The sequence below is a fragment of the Micromys minutus genome, assembly GCF_963924665.1.
Source record: "Micromys minutus genome assembly, chromosome: 26".
Taxonomy (NCBI): domain Eukaryota; kingdom Metazoa; phylum Chordata; class Mammalia; order Rodentia; family Muridae; genus Micromys; species Micromys minutus.
In genome coordinates this window covers 19,196,060-19,213,808 of record NC_137961.1, presented here as the reverse complement: position 1 = coordinate 19,213,808, position 17,749 = coordinate 19,196,060, and the positions used below count along the sequence as shown (strand labels likewise).

Genomic DNA, 17,749 nt, shown 5'->3' with positions numbered 1-17,749 from the left:
CTCGGCTTTTTGTTAACTTTATTCTAACATACTATCTAGCAATGCTGAGTGCTCAGTAAGTATTTGAGATGAGAAGGAAAATGAATTTCTGCTCTTTTGTCTCTCCTGCTCTACCGTGTGCTTGGGTATTCTTGATTCTCCTCTGCACAGTACAGTTGCCAACCATAAAGTTCCACTGAACTCACTGTGGATCGCTACTGCGGTGTGTAAAGAACTCGTAAAATCCCCAGCCTCAAACTCAAATCCCTCCAGTGTCTAGTGTGGAAACACTGAGATTATTCTCTTCCTTGGATCTTAATTTCGTTGCCAAAAGAAAAAAGCCAATATAAGAACCTATTTTGCAAAACTTACCAACAGGATATAAATAGCTGCCCAAAAATAACAGTAAAATGAAGATAATCAAGATGTATTCATTAACCTTTTAGCTTTCCTGGATCATTCTTTACAGTTTTATAATTGTAATTTATGCCTTCTGAAAGCACCATCTAATTATATAATAGTTTTAAACAGTTGTATCATTAGCTTGTTGATCTTGTCTCCAAATCTAATTAATAATTCCTGAAGCTAAAACCATTGTTTTCTATTTCTCTTAATTACTGTACTAAATGTAATAGTTAATTGATTGATTGATGCATAAACATAATATATTGATTACATGTAAGAAATGTTTGAGGTATATTTGTGACAAATTTAGCATATAGACCCTGTAGATTATATACAAGGAGCAAAGCAGAATCCATTATATAAAGTCTTTAGTAGGCTCTTTTGTTTGAGGTCCAGTAAATGATTAATTTGGCTTCAGCCTGAATTTAAATTACTTTCAAAGGTTATTTCTCTTTAAAAATAATATTTTATTCTTATGAATTAAAACCTGCAAAATATAATTTTAACAGACACAGATATGTGCAAATGAATAATTTATTTTTGCAGTATTAATGGTTCTTCATTTATATGTAAAAATAGTTTCTCTTGCTTAGGAAACAGTGCTTACGACATAGAATATTGTACTTGCATCTGGCCTTAAAAGGTTTCTCGGACTACATAACAAAAGCTCTTAGCACTTACACAATACAATAGGATAAAAGCTGAGCACCTGCCTCGGGTGAACATTTTTGTTCTTGTCTCATTCGCTAATGGCTTTAAGGCTTTCATTTCACTTTTATGATTTTCAGGGATTCTATTTTTAATCAACTTTAGATTAAACATAAAGCGATTAAGCATGATTAGAAATCTACCTCTATGGGACCATAGGGTTCGATGACTTGCACGCCTAATTTTGTTTATTTTCTCATCTTAATTGCCATAAGGTTGAAAAGCATAAAGACCACAATGAAATAATTCTTTTTGCTGAACTTTTTTCCCTCTTATTGTAAAAATCTAGACTGTCAAATTTAATAACAATTATTCAGTTGAGTTTGCAGATTCGATAAAATTAGTCATTTATTCCCTAGTTATTCATTCATTTATTCAATACCCACGGAAGATAACACATGCCATGTGTTATACATAAGTGAATAAATATTTCTTCATATTTAAAGGAAGTTGACATCCATTCATAAGCAGGAAATTATTTTTCAAAAAACTCACAAAAATTATTTTTGTTCCATTATATCTCATGGCTTCTACTTCTCATGACAACGCATATGAAGAAAGTCCCATTATTTCTTGATATCTTCATCTATGTATGACTTTGACCCACAATTTTTATACTGTTTGATTTTTAATGATGAAATATAATTTAGCATAGCTATGTATAACTTCCTTACAAAGAAGTTTGATGTTGAAACAATATGTCCTTTAAAAATTATATTGTCTTGAAGTTATTTATGAGAAACTAACTTTTAAGAAATATTTGCAGACAGTGAGAAATGCTTGTATACTTCATTGACCTCAGGGAGGTCACCTGCTTTCCGCTGTCCAAAGGTCGGGAGTTTAAGGAAAAACTATAGAATCCCATTACTTGAAAAAAGATTAAACCCTTTTCTGTGGTCTAGAAAATAAATGAAGACAATGATTATTTATTATCATTTTGTGCTTGCTTAACACTACAAATAATAATAGTAAAACTATGTCTAGTATTTTTAATTCCCTTCTATAACACAATCTTTTCAAATTCATGGTAAGAAATTATATACGTACTAAATTTGTTTAAATGAGAAAAGCTGAAAAGAAGTGTCTAGACTCAGATTTGTTGTTTGTTATTAAATCTAATTCCTGTGAATTCCTACCTGTATTCTGAGTTCTCTGTCTTGGATTTGAGGCTACCGCATTATATATTTCAATTTGCTTCTATTGTATCTTTAATGATTTATGGAAATACATTGAAATCATGTATTTTAAAAGATATCTCCAGAAATATCTATTTGAATAAAATTCTAGGGCATGCTGCCCCCACCTTCCCACACAAACACACCAAGTCTGTTCATCACTGTCCACATTTGTACAGATCATTTACTGGAGCATGGGTAGCCTCTTCAAAAAACATCTCCTTGAAGAAAATTGAGTCATCCTCTCTACCAGCCAACAGTTGTCAATAGCTCATCAATTTGGGTTGGGACTTTCACTTCCCTCATCTAGCATTTTGTCTGGCTTGGTCTTGTGTGGGTCTTGTGCTTGCTGTTACAGCCACCGTGAGTTCCTATATGCAAATACCCTGTTGTCTCTTGAATCTTGGTTTCACTGGAGTCATCTATCCCCTGTGGTTCTTCACCTATTTCTGCACCCTCTTCTATGATAGTTTCTGAGCTTCTAAAGAAGGACTTGTGAGTCATACATCATGTTACACTTTTAATTCATCTCGCGTGGAATTTATCCCCACTGCATTCTATTGTGATTTTTTTTCCTGTGAAGTGAAAAGGGCGATCTGAATTTTAAAGCCTGTGACAGGAACATCTTTTTTCATGGTAACAGACTACATAGGAAATGTTTACCTGGTTTATTGTTTACAGACATTGCAACCAAGTTTCTTAACCTAAGCAACATCAATTCTGGACATCTATTGTAAAATATTTTAAACATTACAATTTTCATTTTGGTGAGAAGTGGGAAAGAATGGTTAAATTGTAGTATGAAACTTTTAATGTTTTGTGTGAAAACATCAAAGAATCACTGCCTCTATGCTTTCTAGGTTAAAACTCAGCAGTGGTTTTCAAATCACTTTAATCCTGCTATAGGAAAAATAGTGTGCTATTGTAATAGAGTACCCCACACACCCATGAAAATTCTAGAGAATTCCAAGAGAGAAGACTCAGGAGATTAAAGAGAGAAGAAACATTTAATATGAACACAATGTTCTTCTGTGTAACTCAATCATGAAATCAGTTCTGTCTTGCCCATACAAACAGAGCTAGCTATCTTTCAGCAATGAGTTATTAAATGCTTATTAAGGGCTGGACATTTTGTTTGGTCTTCATAGTGTATTGATGAGCTAGAATTTTATCCTTTTGTAGATTAAGTATAAAGCATGGTTTCTCCAAACAGCATGGCATTATTAAAAAGAGGACATGGACACAAGGTCCCACCCCAACATAGAAGCTATTGGCATTTGATATCTTCTGGGGAAAAGAAAATCGATTTTCTCCAAAACAAAGACACTGGGTATATTAACCACATTTCAGGGCAAGCCCTGTGCTCAGGAGGAGTTGGGCAACACAAAATGGATTCCGTGGGGTTTTGTGCATTTTTATTGGTTTGGTTAATTTTGTTTGTTTTTTGTCTTATTTGGTTTTTTTCACTTGTTTGTTTGTCTTACTTTTTTATTGTTGTTTGAAAAAGAGACAGGCAGGGAGAACATGAAGTTGAATGGGTAGAAAGTTGGATGAGGTGTCCTGGGAAGAGTTAAGGGGGTGGGGAGAATATAATCAAAGTATTGTCTATGAATTTTTTTTATTAAACAATAACAAAAATGGTTTCTTATATCAGGGAAATGCAGTGTTTCTGAGGGAGTTGGTTCACTGACTTAGTCTAAAAGGATCCTCAAAACCTCAGTTTCATGGCTGAGCTATCAGGGTGCATTAACAAAGGGAAGCAAAGAATCATGACAAGAGATGAGAGCAGAGTCCAAAGAGAAGTGCATGTGTGCACACTTTCAGGCAAGAGAGTGTAGACTGTTGAAGACCAAACGGACAACATGTCTGAAGACTCGAGTTCACGATGATGAGGAGGTCACTTGACAAGCAAATCCTGACTGATAAGGAGCAGCAGGGTATTGAGATCTCTACACTGTTCAACAGTGAACCGAGGAAGACTCTTAACCCTGAAGCTGTCCCAAGTGAACAGCAGGCATCTCCAAACTGAAGAGAATTGAGGGAAGATGACAAGTCTGGAGGCAGCACATCAGTTAGGAGGATCCTGCAGCTGTGTGTGACCGAAGGCCATCTGTAGGACCCTCTTGAAGGATCTATACTTCTCATCTTCCTGAGTCAGCTTAAACATTTCTGATCTAGAAAGATCATGATGACAATTACTCTGTGTTATAGAAGTGGTATTAATGGTCAATATTTATGAATGGTTTACTATGTTTCAGTCTAAGCAGTGTTCGTTCATTAATTTGTTTAATCTCGAAAGTCGGGCATGGTGGGGCCTACCTTTAACCTCAGCCCTTGAGAAGCAGATGGAGACAGATCTCTGTGAGTTCAAGGCCATTCTGGTCTATGGATAAAGTTTCAGGCTAGCTATTAAAAAAATCAGTCTTGAAAGCACATTCCTGATGGCTCCCATTTTGTACATGAGAAAACTGTGAGTCACAATAAAGCTGAGAACTATCCCAAAGTCACACCAGACCTTGCACAACTGCTCATTGAATATGCCTTTATATACTGCCTTGTAGCCTGTAAGAGCATCGATCTTCATTCCATTTCTTGCCAAGAAAACTTTCCACAGCTTGACTCTCTTTGAATATTAAGTAGAGCTAATAAGATGTTCTGGAAGGAGAATTGTGAATGTTTAGAGAAAAAATGTTAAGCAGTTTAGTCTACCAGCCAAGGAAGGTGCTATAAATAGATGAAGTTTGTTTAACTAGTGTCGGTAGTACTTGTGAACACAGAAACAACAGTGCATGTATAATTGTTTGGTGCTGCCTCCTGGGTTCACAACTAGTGAAAATGTTGTGGTTGTGAAGTCCAGTCAATGGCTAATTTTCCTGCACACTCACCTTCTCAAGGATATGGTTGATATCTGGGAGCTCACGGCTATGCCCAATCAACAGAAATCGTTATGGTTCAAGAGGTGCTTTAAAGGACAGTAAAATGAGTGATAGAAAGGTGACCAATGACCTCTCTTAGGTGGAGAGCCCCGGAGGATTAATCTTCATTTATAAAAAGCTTTACACATGAGAGGCAGCTGATAGAGATTCTATCCATCCTGCCTTCTGGATTCAGCAATGCCTTGTTAAAATGGGCTTTCTTTGAGAACATAGATAAGCGTAATAGAAAGGTAGATGGGAGTTAGAATAATATTGCAGAACAGTTAAACTCTCCCGAAAGGGGAGTTGAGAGCTGGCGTCCGTGGTTTGGACTCTGCCTTTCTACCTGTACTGTTTAGATGAGCAATAATGACGATTTGAGACTTCTCTTCAAGGACACCGAGGGGGGAAAGCAGCTCACCAGGCTGGCTACCTTTCCAGCTTCACAGAAAGATCCTTCTTTCTACACAGTAATGTGGAGGGGCCAGGTCTGAGATTTGAGAACAGCTTTCTGAATCTTGGCACTGGGGATCAGCTGGTCTGAGCAGGAAGCTGGAGGACACACAAGTCCCTAGCTCCCCAGAGTTAGACGGGGTTATCCAAGCTGATTCAAAACTCAAACCAGTCTATGTACCTCGGATTTTAGAGGACAGTTTTACCCTGGGGCTGAGTGTTGTATCTAACATGAAATCTATTGTGTGACAAGTAAATGAGATGTTTCTTTTTGAATATTTTCTTGCTTCTCGTTCCGAAGAGGCAAGTACTGGAGAAGGGCAGATCGGCTTAGCTACACCTTTTATGTCTTGGAAAATAGAAGAAAACTCTCAGCTGCTGCCTCTCAAGCGACAGTGTGGGAGGGCTTATTGGTCGCTGTTCCCTGTTTGTTTTATGGGGGCTGGAACAGCTTGTCTCCGGAGTTCTTCGCTCATCAAATAAGTCCCGGGCTGTCTCTTCTCTGGAGACTCTTAGTACCTTTTAGCCATACCTGGAGGCTTTCTGACACAGGGAATTTTCCATAACACCAAACAGTGCAATGACAAAGCTACCAGTTAGGTTGCCAAAGGATTTTTTTTTTTTTTTGATAGATCTTGGGAAATTACCTTCTTTTTATGCACTGTATGGTGTGTGAGTTGTCTTAAAGTTGGGACAGGTAGCAGAAATGACTTGAATAGGATTGTAGATGCTTGGAAAAGATCCTGGGCTGCGGTAAATAGGGGTCAGCAGACACATGGGAAGTCTGCCCTGCTAGTCTGTGTCCTTTCATTGATGAATGAGCTGGCTAATTCTGTCCCCTCAATATCCAAGAGGGCTGTGAGCAAATACTTTCCTTAGCAAAGAGAGATCTCTTTTCACACTTTCTCCTGTTTCTTTTTCCTTACATTTTAAAACATCTCTGATTAGCAAGATCACAAACAAACAAAAAAAATGTTCAATATTGTTTAGTGTGTAGGAGGGAAATGTTTCTGATGAATTTTCACAGGCCCAGCTGTATGCCATTAGAGAATGATATGGGGAGGCACAGGGAGAGGGCCAAACCATTGGGGCTACGTCCACACTGAACTCTGTAACTTCCCCAGTTCACTTAAGTAAGTATCTGTTCAACCTTAGCAGGAAAACCCTAAGACAATTCATATTTTTGAATAAATTTTTATATATAGAATTGAGTTATTCAGGGCATGGGGAGGTGTGTTAAGAGGATAGTAGGGGCAGAGAGAAAGAAGAGAAAGAGTAGAGGAAAAGAGGAGAAGAGGCTGACCATAAGCACATGGAGGGGGTTGGGAAATCAGTGGGGAGAGAAGGGACAAAGGGGTCAGAGGGCAAGAGTGAATAAAGATCTTTCTTAAACATGTGTCTGTTTCATGTGATCATATGTGTGCACACATATAAATGCCAGAACGCAATTTTATCCTCTCTCACCCATAAAGATCCCAAAGATTGAACTCTAATAATCAGCCTCTATTTTGAATTCCTTTACCCACTGAGCCACCTCAACAGCTCCAGTTCATACTCTTAGAACACTTCCTATACATAGTAGTGTATGTGTGTATGGGTGTGTGGGGGGTCTGTCCTTAAAAGCATTGCTTCATGTTTCACAGACTACACATTCTATTAATTGAAACAATTAATGTTTAGACCAGAGTATACAGCACCATACATCTAAATCAAAGCCATGTAACTTGAAAGGAGTAGCTGACACTTAGTTTTGATTCTTGTTTCTGTAATTACATGCCCTGAAAAGTAACTTGGGAAGAGAAATGGTTTATTTTACCTCGAAATTGCTGGTTATAATCTATTGGAGAAAGGAAGGCAGTAGCAGGAGCGCAGAAAAACTGCCCACAGTACAGCCACAGTCAAGAGCAGATAGTGGTGGACTAACACACATATGCATTACACAGTTAGGACGCCCTGCCCAGCAAATGACGCCACACAGGGCGTCTTCCGTTAGTGCACTCAATCCACTTGACAGAGATCTTGTGTGAACATCCGCAACAAACAAGCCCACAGGTCAATCTGATCTAGACAGTCACGCACTGAGACTCTTCACAGTGAGTCTAGACTGCTTCTAGTTGGCAGTTGGAGTTAACCATCACTGTTACCAAGAAAACATTGGTCACCAAGCAAACGCACAATAGCTACATGAATAGAACTTGACTTTTTACAAATTAGTTCTTTAATTTATTAGAGTATAAAATAATCACACCATTTCCCTCTTCCACTTACTCCCTCCCAGCCTTCCCATATATCTCTCCTAGCTCTCTTTCAAATTCATGGCCTCTCTTTTATTAATTGCTGTTACATACATAAAGATTTTTCCTGAAATTTATTTATCTACCTTTATACAAAAATCGGTGGTCTATAGACTGGTAAAAAGTTTCATGAATGAGCAACGGATATTTCTCTGAACAGCTGCATATTTTTGTTTTGTTACTATCATCCGTTTTCTTAATTTTTGAAGCAGGTTTTCCTTTAAGTTGATTTTGAAAGCAAGCAGAGCAACGCTTCCATCTTCCTTTGAGTTACTGTGATACCACAGGGCATTCTGGAATGGAATGCCACCTGGTACATCCTAAATTCTGTGAAGCAGAGAGTAGGCTGAGCTAAGTGAATAAAAATGGCATATCCTTAATTACCACAGAATGGTACCTAATTACCTTCATGCCAGCTCTAATGTACCACAGAGCAGCAGAGATGTGTGACTTTTCGAGTGAGTTACATAAGCCCACCTTTCGGCACAGGACTGACTCTCCCCAGTTTGCCGACTTGCATTTTGACAGAGATCTTTCTGGCTAATGTCCCAGTGTGGCTGTCTGTATTTTCCCCACTGGCATGCAGTGTCTTCCCTGGCCTGACATTCCAAGACAGATGCTATTAATATTGTAATGTCAGGGCAACTGTTTCTTGATGACTGTCCTTCACGAGACAAAACTTGGTCCTTCAGGAGGAGAAAAATAAAATCACAGGGCACTGTCACCAAAATGAGAAGTGCAGCGATGATGTCATAATAGGTTTAATCTGTGAACTTAACTTGATCTCTAGTTTGTTAAAATTCAGTAGTTCTATCAACCCCAAATTGTGCCTCAAGAGACACTTTGAAATTTACTCTTCATTAGCACAAGTGTCAAGAAATGAGATTCAGTTTTAAGTGATTCAGAAATAAAACTGTCCCACTTAGGGAAGGGAGAACCAAGTTGTAGATTTTGTTTTGTTTTCTTGCTTACTATTTCTACTCATGTTTTCTCTGGTTCTTCCTGAATGTTGACTGTAGCCAGGCTGAGGAGAAGAGAACACACCAAGAATTTGAAGTCATAGCACTGTGTGAATTACTTTTCTAATTTAGCATGGCTATAATAGAAGATTTCAAATGCAAATAGTTTTAATTTTAAAAACTCCAGGATTGTTTTTATCTAACAGAACTACTAATGAAATCTCTTTGGTTGGTGATTATGCTGATACTGTTTCTGTGTTTCTACTACATTGATTTGCTTTTGAAATTGGATTCTCGAACTTAGAAAGAGGACTATGAGACAGCATTAATTTAATGTGCCCAAACTCTCAGAGGCAAGAATAACTAAAAATAGTGTCAGAAAAAAGTAACTTGGAAGTGCTTGAACTTCTAGTTGTCCTCATGAAATGGAAGGAAGAAAATAAAAATAAAGAATCTGGAAAAAGTGAAGTTAGATAGCATGTATGTAGACTAGAAAAGACAGTAGCTCTCAGGGAACATGTTTTGTTCTTTTCTTGTAACCCACTTTAGCTTCAAACTTGCTATGTAGCCAGAATGACATTAAATGCTTTATGACCTAAATGTCTGTCAGCATTTCCCAACCACGGGGAACATAGACATCAGTAGAGCTGGCTTCCTTGGAAAACATGTTTTTCAATGAACATCAAGGGTAGATGTTTCTTCTTTTTCAGTCTCTAATAATCAATGCATTACTTCTGTAAGCTTATGAGGTGAAACATTGGTATTCTTAGAAGATGCCAGTGGTCAGTATGCCAGCATCTCTCCAGATTCCTTTAGTTTGGTTTAAGGTCAAATTAAATGTTAGTCAAATTTCACCTCTACTCTTTGCCTAGATTTTTGTGATAAAACCTCTTAATCAGGGCTGTTTGTGCATCAGAGAGAGAGAGAGAGAGAGAGAGAGAGAGAGAGAGAGAGAGAGAGAGAGAGAGAAAGAGAGTCAGAACCATTGCCATATGAAGAAGCCTAGCTAGTCTTAGAAGAGAAAACGTGGCAAAGTTGCTCTCTTGGGACACTTCATAAGCAGAAACTCCTGGCCTGTAAGGTAACCAACACTGGTTAGCAGAGTGATATCTACTCCATCTGTTCATTGTATACTTGAGCTCTTTGGAAAGGAAAGGAGTGGAAAAAATATTTTTTGAGGTGGGATAAGATACAAAGACTATAATCACCTCATACATTTACCCTCTTTCCCTGTCGTATGTATAAATTATCAGTTAGAAATAGAATGGCGTAGGCCTTGCTATACCAGCCCCTCCTGATGACAGGTAACTCTTTTATAAGGTTAAGAGTAAGGCAAGGTTGTCACATGACAATTCACTAAGAATTCTCACCTCCTGAGATTGCTAAGGCATAATTTTCTTTGTATCCTTTGGGAAAAGAGCCACCACTTGGAGTAGAGAAGGTGGGGGGAAGCACCCTTTCCACAGAAGGTGACTTCACCCAGGGAATATCATACAGTACACATTCATTTTCTGTTCTGTTAGGCAGAACAAAATGAAGACACCAATGGCAACGGGAATAGAAATTTGAAGTATTCGTCTTAGAAATATTACTGACATATGACATTTTGAAGGCAACCCCAAAACTTCTAAGTTACCTGTTAAAGAAACATATCATTCAGCATATGCACACCTGTGTGCTTCTATTGTCATTGAGAGAGAATTGCTTAATATACAATCTAAAGGTATCTTTTTTAAAAAAATGCAATACTGTAATACCTCAAAAACATTTCAGCATTCTAAACATACAAAAACTAATAGAATGTTGCCAGTTGCGTTTAGGTACCGAGGGTTCTTGAAGGTCCGTTGATGCAGTAGTTCTTCGCTTTGCTGACAACAATGGGTTCTGCAGTTTCTTTAAAAAGTTTAAAATCTGCCTCACTTTAATTAAAGAAAAAAACTCCAGACACTTCTCAGGCCAGCTGGGCCCTCCCCCTTTCCACAACTAAGAATGTCAGCAGGATGCTATGCCACTATATACAAAAGCAAGACAACCTGAAGCTAAAAGGATGCCCACCGCAATAACAGCAGGTCCAGCCTCAGTGCGCGCCCTGAGCCCTCCAAAAGGCATCTTCCCCTCACAGCCTCCAGGCCAAACTAGGAGCATCAAGGATCTGTCTGGGTTGCTTTGCTCTCTTTACAAAATGTAGTTATGTACAGCTGACAACTCAGGATTTCTAGCCAACAACCATATGGTTCACACTACCTTACGAGTTGAGAACAAGATACCAGAAACATCTCCAAATGCTTTGTCCTCAAGTGGGGAGAACACGAGAGTACTTTTCATTTTAACAATGTTTGGAGCTATGTGAAACTTAGATACAGTTTCAGGGCGCTCCGGACACCCATGGCGACTACACGTAAACCACTGACACTTTGAGAAACTACAATGTGACCGTGATCAAATTCTGTAATTAAACCTAACGGGCAATAGACACGGCTCACATAAGAGATATGTCGATCACAGCGCTCTCCTACTCTAAGGTAGACAAGGAAACAGTTTTTATTCCTCTTCTTCCGCTTCCTCCTCCTCCTCTTCCACCCTTTTCCAGGCAACTATAGTAGAACCGTTGGCGCCATCAAACCTCCCTTTAGACGTATAGTCAGCATCATCCTCCTCATACTTCTCCGTCAGCTTTGCTGCCTTGGTAACGTAAGGCTACTTTTCACTGTCGCTTAAGTTATTCCACATCTTACCCAGCTGTTTTGCCACATCTCCAATGGAGATGCCAGGGTTTGTGGATTTGATCGTGGGGCAGAACTCAGAGCAGAAAAAGAAAAATCCAGACAGAGGTGTTTTGGGGGCATTCGGGTTCTTCTTCCCTCCTTTAGCTGGTCCATAATCTTTCACGTCCAATCATAGCGTACTTTACCCACCTTTGCCATTTCGTCGAGCTTTGATTTCTCTTTGCTAGACATTGTCTTCCAACTCACAGAGCACTTCGTAGAAAACTTCGCAACATTGACTGGAACCTCTGGGCTTTTCTTCTGAGATCACCTTTAGCCATCCTGACTGTATTGCTCCCTACTCTGAGCAGCACAGGGTGTGCCCAGCACTCCCCAGCCTCGCAATAGCTGCCTCCTTAAGAGCCTAAAGGTATCTTAAGCAGATAAATTAATTGGTAAAATTCTATTTAGCGTTAGAAATAAGGATGTATGCAAAGTCTGTAACGTGGAGTTTTCCCCTCAGCCTCCAGCCCACAAACAGCATCCAAGCTATCTCAAACTTTGCTAATTAGACTTTGAGAATTCTGAAACAAATCCAATGTATCTTAGTTCCGGTCAATAACTTCCATCCTGTCCGTTTCTGATTAACATTTTGTGCTTCTTAGGTTTGGGTTTCATTTTGTTACTTTGACCTTACCTAATATCAAAATTTATATAAAAAATCAATTCTCCTTGTATCTATATCAAAATCTTGAACTACTTTTTATAGAAATATAATGCTAATTTTTAGAAAGATTGAAAAGGAAAATTCATTTCTTACTGTCTATTCTATCTGAACAGTGTTTTTTTTTTAAGATTTCTATTTGATTTCTTTGTGTTGTCTACCTGATGACAAAGACTGAATACTCAAAAGGAAACTAGTATTTTGTACTAAGCCCAGAAGTTTAGATTTTTTTGGAAATATTAGGAGAAATAAAGATCAATAATTTTATGAAGTATGTAGGCTCAGAATTATGTTTGACAATTTTTATCACATAAAAGGGTATTTAAATGCTCCCAACACATAATTTTCCTACTCACTGAAGCAACTTTTTATTTCTCTGAATTCTTTTTATTTTCTGGAAAGATTTGAACATTCCCAGTCACAGAAAATTAGGACAGTTTCCTCAGCTTTTGTGTATGTTCACAAAACTGTGTATTTGAGTTTTCTGGCATATAATTTTTAGACTCCCTCATTTTCTTGAACCTTCTCATTAGTTAAACATTTTGTAATTTCAAAAAGATAGAAGAATATAAATATAAGTACTTTCTTGATGTTATTTCTTTAGTCTTTAAGACCCGGGGTTTTTCTTTTTCTCTTTTCTTTTGTTTTTTTTTTTTTTTTTTTTTTTTTTTTTTTTTTTTTTTTTTTTTTTTTTTTTGTTAAAATTAGACTTCTTAAATATCTATTTAGGTCAAGAACTATCTGAACAGTAGATACTCAAATTATCCACAACAGTCTCAGAAACAGGAACAGATTTTTATTCCTCAGTGCACTAATACAAACTCATTTAATGTGGGGGCATTAAAACCCAACGGAACTGCTGCAGCCGCCCAAGTGGGTGCCACCCAACGGAAGGGCCATAGGCTAATAGCAATCTACAAACTGATATTTGTACACATGAAAACAAGCAGAAAGCCTAAGAGCTCCGTGGAAATCTTGTCGCAATTCATAACTCCCATGACATCCGAGTAAATGATCTAGTCATTTATTTTTATACTTTTTCACAAAGACATCAGTCTGGCAAGAATTGAAAATGTAGGTATCCCTTTTTTTTTTTTTAACCAGAGAGCTTGAACGGCTCTTCTTTGGAGCTGTGTGAGGCTTCTGAAGAGATCCAGGAAGAGCGGCGGGATGGAGGGGGAAAGGAAGAAACAAAAGATGGCAACCAGAACTTACTAAGCAGCAGATAAAGCTAAACAAAAGAAAGACCCCAAGTTTACATTCCTAGGAAAGATTGATTTATCTATTGGTAGTTCCCAGTGGCTAAGAATTTCCTGTTTTAGTCTGTCCTTTTTTTAGATACAGAAGACAGAAGCTCAACCCAGAATAGCTTGGATAAGAGGGAGAAGTATGAGTATACGGTGGTGGGTGGTGGTGGTAAATAAGTCCCTGGACTCACGCTCTTGTTGTGAAGCTTGTCACCAGGATTCCCACGTCACATGCTTGTGCATCCACTTCTTTCTCAGCTCTCACGTGATCTCAGGATTGCTCTATTCGCCCACAAAGAGGACTGTGCCATGTGGAGCAGATAGACATTGACTTTTTACAGTGCGGCGTTCATATCTCACCTAAGCTATGTGAAGAGCTTTCTCTGACCACCATACATAAAGTCCTAAATAGTCATTGGGCTAGTACTGTGCAATGTTCTCAATTTGGGAGCATTTACTGCAACCAAAAAAAAAAAAAAAGAAGAAGAAAACACAGAAGACATTGGTACATATGAAATGGAAACTTAAGGGTTCTTTGGAAAGTCAGTGGTGTTGGACGGTGTTTTGCTAAGGCAAACATGGGAAAGAACGTTTCGTTGAAATGGACACAGGTGAAAGATTAAGGCAGACTCATGAAGAAACATTTCCTGGAAGCAGACACAGAAGAAAAGATGCTCTGCTAAAGCAAGCACATTAAGGTACACATGACACACATGTATTGGTCCACTTTACATTGTGTAGTTGAGCTCCATTTGTTGGGACTCCATAAAAAGAAATGCTCTAAAAAACTACCTGGGTATACTGCAGTTTCTTGCTGTTTTCTCAGACTCAGTACTCAGGCCCATTGGCAGAGTGAGGTCAGCTGAGACAGACACACATTCTGAAGCAAGACATGATGTTTGGAGGGAGTTTAAATAGGTTCAGTGGGCTGTGGTGGGGGTGAGCTTGACTTGCTGGCAGAGCTAACTGTACAGTGCTTGTTGGTCTCATCTTCGCTGATCATCATTTTGCTGAGAGAGGCACAGCTCAGAACTTCCCCTGATATTCCTCCTGGTCACTCCTGCTGACTTGTGCCAAGGCTGAGGCCAGGTTCCTCCTGCAAGGTCATACCTCTGCTGCTGCTACCCAGAGATTACCAAATTAGACTGCTGGTGTCTATAAAAAATAAAGTGTTTGCTAGTGGATTGAGCTGTTGCTGTGAACTGAACTGCTGATTTCCAGACATTGCAGATTGGAAGTTTCTCTAAAGAACCATTTCTAAGCAGGTCCACTTCCCGCATATCCTTTCTTTTCTACTACCTCTGGTGGGTAGTAGGCTAGAGGGGAGGTTTAAGAACCAGCATTAAAAATGAGACTTTAAGGCATTTAAGTTACAGGTGGTAACTTTCCCTCTTTATAAGTTGCTTATATCAAACATCCTGCCAAGTAGCAAGAAAATTAACTAAGTCGGGGTACTATGTTCAGCAGCCCCTCTGTAGGAACTGTTGAGTGCAAATTCCCCAAAGACAGGGAAATCAGGACAGGGTAAGTAGAAGTAGTAAGAGATGTTTGATGTGTCGTGAGGATGAGTCCTTCCAGTTGAAAACTGTGATGGATGGGAAGCGGCAGGAGGCAGAAGAGATAATGTAGAAGGCAATCAGAAAAATAAAAAGGGAAAATGAGCTCCCCAGAGACTCTGGAAGCTGATACAGGTTGGATGTGGGAGGTGTTGAGCGGCATAGAAAAAGCAGTGAAGCAAAACAGAGACGCAGAGAGTGGGCGGAAAGCCATATATTACACGTCCTCTGAGGACATCAGCCATGGGACAGCTTTGTCAGTCTGAAAGGCAATAACTGTCAATCAGCCAGTTAGATTCAACCAGGAAAAGTCCAGTGCTAAACCTTAGCTTGCCGGTTATGGTTTGCTTTAGAACTTGGACAGCATATTTCAATAAAAATAACACCTGGCTTTTTTTTTTTCATTGTTATTTCTTTCTCTTTGCTTCCTCTTCATTGTTACCTTATTGTATATCCCAGAACTCAAGCTGTTTGTTTTCTGTTTGGTTTTCTGAACGTGAACTAATATTACAGGAGAAATCTCTAATTGCTGGGCCCAGTATATTGGTCCCTATCTACAACTTTTAAATGACAGTCAAGATGCAGTTTTTAACATTGTACCTAGAAAGGTATTCAGAAGTCATAGTTTTTAAAAAAAAATTTCTTAAATTTTGGGTTGAATCTTTTAAAGGTAAGGTCTAAAGTCAGTCTGTGGATAATTGAATACGTTGAGAAAACTTGTCGCATGCTATAAAAAGAACAGTTGAGACAGGAATGCAGCTTGACTGTTGGTGCTGTGGGCCAGAGTACCTGCCCTTGACTAAGGAAAGTGAGGCTCTGAGCTCAACAGCACTTGATGACATCCACCACTGTGGCTTAAACTGTGACCCTGGAATCAGCAGCAGAACTGTAGAAAGCTTGAGATAAACTGCTTGGTGGGGAGGTTCTGGGCATGGGCCTGGGAACTTACATTTTAACAAACTCTTCGAGTGACTCCAGCATCAGAAAACATTTGAGAAGCATGAGTCTCTATAGCAGTAGAACATTCGGGTGAAAAAGTCCAAAAGGTGGCTACACAAACTAAACCAGAGTCTGAGTGAGAAGACAGAATCCAAGCCCGAGTAAGTAAAAATTAACACTATGAACGATAGCTAAGGAATAGAAAAGAATAAGCCCTAAGCAAAAAGAGGCAGAGAGGCTTTAACAGCAGTCCTCCATCCTCTGGAGAACATTCACAAAAGCCAGGTTTTTATTAGCCACAGAGGTCACTGTTAGAGAGAGCAAAGCCAAATGTTCTATTGACACTCAGCAAGTGACCTTTGAAATAATCAGGTCTCGCCCCCTACTGGATGTCATTTAGTTCTCTATGGATCTGAACGAAGGAGTGACAAAGTATATTGCTGTGTATATAATTATCAGGCTTAGATTGACAGAGTATATAATCATAATGCAGTTCAGCCCTGATTACAGAACAGGGTATATTCTTTCTTGTCCACTCGGGAAGTGCCTCTTTGCTCTGTGAGTGTTGAGAGGTGGAGACTGATAACAACTTGGCAAATTGCTAAAGAAGAAATTTCTGAGCACACACTCTGAGGGTCTTGGCTGCAAGTCTATACATCTGAAAATTCCCCAGGGAGCTCCTAGGTTCAGCCAGATTGAGAACTGTCTACACTAAAAGGCAGGCTGGACCCTAAAGCAATTAGATTTCCACCCTAAAAAAAACAAATTCAGAAGAAAAATGCTTCCCGCTCTTCCAAACTGCCTTTGCTCCTCTCTTTGGTCTTCTGATTATAATTCTAGTCTCTCGCAAGTATACTGGCTACCCTCTCTCTATGGCCTCCTCCCTCCGTCTCCTTAGTCACATCTTATTTCTTGTTCTTGTTAGCTTTAGAAAGGCAAGCACTTTTTTAGGGGAAACTTTATTAGAATAACTGTAAAGTGCCAAAAGCCCTGACTGTGAGCTGTAAACTTGCTCTCTCCAGACCTCACTGTGCGTCTTTAATGTCTGAGTTTAATGGCTCTCTGTTCATTATCTGAGACACCAGTTCCTCATGGCTATTCTGACCACCATATTCCTTTGCAGTCCCTCTCCCTCCATTTGTGTCCGAGGTGATGGATTCAGTCCAAAACCCATCACTTAGATCTATGTAGTGTTCAGCAGAAGAATGAGGGAGTCTCTGCATAGTGGAATTTACTCTGGAGACACTCAAATTCTTAATATGTGAATATTCAGTGAACGATGCCTAGAGCTCCTTGGTAAGTTGGAAAACTGGTACATTTGCATCAACAGTCCCAATGAAATTCTTAAACAGCTACTCTAACCCTCGCCTTCTTTCCCTGCCGTAGCTGACTGTACTGTAAGCAGCTGAGTCCAGATGTTTAGCCAGGAGTCCAGATTCCCACATGAGACAATGAGAGAACTCTCAAGTTAGGTGTGCTTAGGACTGAATCTGGGCGTGACTCACACACGAGATAGAATGTGCATCTACAACAAAAGACTATGATAAAGTGGCACATAAACCACCTGGTCCAGCTGTAGAGGATGAAATGCCCTAGAAGGTGCTCAATGGGAATACACTCATGCTCACTGCACTATGCGTGTTAGCAGCTCTATCTGTTTATATTTATCACCACAATGCAATGTAAGAAC

At 39.1% G+C, this 17,749-nt stretch overlaps 1 protein-coding gene and 1 pseudogene across 2 annotated transcripts in view; one reads left to right on the top strand and one right to left on the bottom strand.

The window, feature by feature from the left end:
• NECAB1 (N-terminal EF-hand calcium binding protein 1) overlaps positions 1-17,749 on the top strand; it is a gene marked incomplete at both ends in the record, with an annotated part of 152,462 nt that overhangs the window by 35,991 nt on the left and 98,722 nt on the right. The window lies entirely within an intron of this gene.
• LOC308437438 (high mobility group protein B3-like) lies at positions 11,430-11,908 on the bottom strand (annotated as a pseudogene). Its single transcript has one exon. The product of its transcript is annotated as a high mobility group protein B3-like (transcript).